Consider the following 2,500-nt stretch of genomic DNA (forward strand, 5'->3'; position numbering starts at 1 on the left):
AGAGAGACTACCTTGCATTGTCAATTGCTAAATCTGTATATGGATAAGTAGCCTATGGTTGTCAACTTATTTCGTACGGCCATACTAGCCTGGCAACGCCCGATCTCGTCTGATCTCGGAAGCTAAGCAGGGTCGGGCCAGGGTCGGGCCTGGTTAGTACTTGGATGGGAGACCGCCTGGGAATACCAGGTGCTGTATGCTCTTTTGCTCATTCACTTAGAAACTGAAATCTTGCAATATGCACAAGTAGTCCTTCATGAAAGGGGCTGGAAGCTGTTTTCATTTTGACACGAGAGAGAGAGAGAGAGACCACCTTGCATTGTCAATTGCTAAATCTGTATATGGATAAGTAGCCTATGGTTGTCAACTTATTTTGTACGGCCATACCAGCCTGGCAACGCCCGATCTCGTCTGATCTCGGAAGCTAAGCAGGGTCGGGCCTGGTTAGTACTTGGATGGGAGACCGCCTGGGAATACCAGGTGCTGTATGCTCTTTTGCTCATTCACTTAGAAACTGAAATCTTGCAATATGCACAAGTAGTCCTTCATGAAAGGGGCTGGAAGCTGTTTTCATTTTGACACGAGAGAGAGAGAGAGAGAGACCACCTTGCATTGTCAATTGCTAAATCTGTATATGGATAAGTAGCCTATGGTTGTCAACTTATTTCGTACGGCCATACCAGCCTGGCAACGCCCGATCTCGTCTGATCTCGGAAGCTAAGCAGGGTCGGGCCTGGTTAGTACTTGGATGGGAGACCGCCTGGGAATACCAGGTGCTGTATGCTCTTTTGCTCATTCACTTAGAAACTGACATCTTGCAATATGCACAAGTAGTCCTTCATGAAAGGGGCTGGAAGCTGTTTTCATTTTGACACGAGAGAGAGAGAGAGAGAGAGAGAGAGAGAGAGACTACCTTGCATTGTCAATTGCTAAATCTGTATATGGATAAGTAGCCTATGGTTGTCAACTTATTTCGTACGGCCATACCAGCCTGGCAACGCCCGATCTCGTCTGATCTCGGAAGCTAAGCAGGGTCGGGCCTGGTTAGTACTTGGATGGGAGACCGCCTGGGAATACCAGGTGCTGTATGCTCTTTTGCTCATTCACTTAGAAACTGACATCTTGCAATATGCACAAGTAGTCCTTCATGAAAGGGGCTGGAAGCTGTTTTCATTTTGACACGAGAGAGAGAGAGAGAGAGAGAGAGAGAGAGAGACTACCTTGCATTGTCAATTGCTAAATCTGTATATGGATAAGTAGCCTATGGTTGTCAACTTATTTCGTACGGCCATACCAGCCTGGCAACGCCCGATCTCGTCTGATCTCGGAAGCTAAGTAGGGTCGGGCCTGGTTAGTAATTGGATGGGAGACCGCCTGGTAATACCAGGTGCTGTATGCTCTTTTGCTCATTCACTTAGAAACTGACATCTTGCAATATGCACAAGTAGTCCTTCATGAAAGGGGCTGGAAGCTGTTTTCATTTTGACACGAGAGAGAGAGAGAGAGAGAGAGAGAGAGAGAGAGAGACTACCTTGCATTGTCAATTGCTAAATCTGTATATGGATAAGTAGCCTATGGTTGTCAACTTATTTCGTACGGCCATACTAGCCTGGCAACGCCCGATCTCGTCTGATCTCGGAAGCTAAGCAGGGTCGGGCCAGGGTCGGGCCTGGTTAGTACTTGGATGGGAGACCGCCTGGGAATACCAGGTGCTGTATGCTCTTTTGCTCATTCACTTAGAAACTGAAATCTTGCAATATGCACAAGTAGTCCTTCATGAAAGGGGCTGGAAGCTGTTTTCATTTTGACACGAGAGAGAGAGAGAGAGACCACCTTGCATTGTCAATTGCTAAATCTGTATATGGATAAGTAGCCTATGGTTGTCAACTTATTTTGTACGGCCATACCAGCCTGGCAACGCCCGATCTCGTCTGATCTCGGAAGCTAAGCAGGGTCGGGCCTGGTTAGTACTTGGATGGGAGACCGCCTGGGAATACCAGGTGCTGTATGCTCTTTTGCTCATTCACTTAGAAACTGAAATCTTGCAATATGCACAAGTAGTCCTTCATGAAAGGGGCTGGAAGCTGTTTTCATTTTGACACGAGAGAGAGAGAGAGAGAGACCACCTTGCATTGTCAATTGCTAAATCTGTATATGGATAAGTAGCCTATGGTTGTCAACTTATTTCGTACGGCCATACCAGCCTGGCAACGCCCGATCTCGTCTGATCTCGGAAGCTAAGCAGGGTCGGGCCTGGTTAGTACTTGGATGGGAGACCGCCTGGGAATACCAGGTGCTGTATGCTCTTTTGCTCATTCACTTAGAAACTGACATCTTGCAATATGCACAAGTAGTCCTTCATGAAAGGGGCTGGAAGCTGTTTTCATTTTGACACGAGAGAGAGAGAGAGAGAGAGAGAGAGACTACCTTGCATTGTCAATTGCTAAATCTGTATATGGATAAGTAGCCTATGGTTGTCAACTTATTTCGTACGGCCATA

The 2,500-nt window shown here is 46.9% G+C and overlaps 7 non-coding genes and 2 pseudogenes across 7 annotated transcripts in view; all 9 read left to right on the plus strand.

Moving 5' to 3' along the window:
- Nucleotides 1–71: 71 nt before the first annotated feature.
- On the plus strand, nt 72–201 carry LOC146266141 (5S ribosomal RNA; annotated as a pseudogene).
- A 172-nt stretch (nt 202–373) lies between these two features.
- On the plus strand, nt 374–492 carry LOC146266142 (5S ribosomal RNA). The gene has a single exon (XR_014728259.1). It is a non-coding gene; the product is annotated as a 5S ribosomal RNA (ribosomal RNA).
- Nucleotides 493–666: 174 nt separating this feature from the next.
- Nucleotides 667–785, plus strand: LOC146266143 (5S ribosomal RNA). Its single transcript, XR_014726773.1, has one exon. It is a non-coding gene; the product is annotated as a 5S ribosomal RNA (ribosomal RNA).
- Nucleotides 786–973: 188 nt separating this feature from the next.
- LOC146266144 (5S ribosomal RNA) lies at nt 974–1,092 on the plus strand. Its single transcript, XR_014726774.1, has one exon. It is a non-coding gene; the product is annotated as a 5S ribosomal RNA (ribosomal RNA).
- Nucleotides 1,093–1,280: 188 nt separating this feature from the next.
- LOC146266145 (5S ribosomal RNA) lies at nt 1,281–1,399 on the plus strand. Its single transcript, XR_014729350.1, has one exon. It is a non-coding gene; the product is annotated as a 5S ribosomal RNA (ribosomal RNA).
- A 192-nt stretch (nt 1,400–1,591) lies between these two features.
- Nucleotides 1,592–1,721, plus strand: LOC146266146 (5S ribosomal RNA; annotated as a pseudogene).
- Nucleotides 1,722–1,893: 172 nt separating this feature from the next.
- Nucleotides 1,894–2,012, plus strand: LOC146266147 (5S ribosomal RNA). Its single transcript, XR_014728260.1, has one exon. It is a non-coding gene; the product is annotated as a 5S ribosomal RNA (ribosomal RNA).
- Nucleotides 2,013–2,186: 174 nt separating this feature from the next.
- LOC146266148 (5S ribosomal RNA) lies at nt 2,187–2,305 on the plus strand. Its single transcript, XR_014726775.1, has one exon. It is a non-coding gene; the product is annotated as a 5S ribosomal RNA (ribosomal RNA).
- A 182-nt stretch (nt 2,306–2,487) lies between these two features.
- Nucleotides 2,488–2,500, plus strand: part of LOC146266149 (5S ribosomal RNA) — a 119-nt gene continuing 106 nt past the window's right edge. The window contains exon 1 of the ribosomal RNA XR_014726776.1: nt 2,488–2,500. This exon is cut by the window's right edge and continues 106 nt beyond it. This is a non-coding gene — a ribosomal RNA (5S ribosomal RNA).

Source organism: Hypomesus nipponensis, chromosome 12 (genome assembly GCF_054491055.1).
Source record: "Hypomesus nipponensis isolate SF chromosome 12, ASM5449105v1, whole genome shotgun sequence".
Lineage (NCBI taxonomy): Eukaryota > Metazoa > Chordata > Actinopteri > Osmeriformes > Osmeridae > Hypomesus > Hypomesus nipponensis.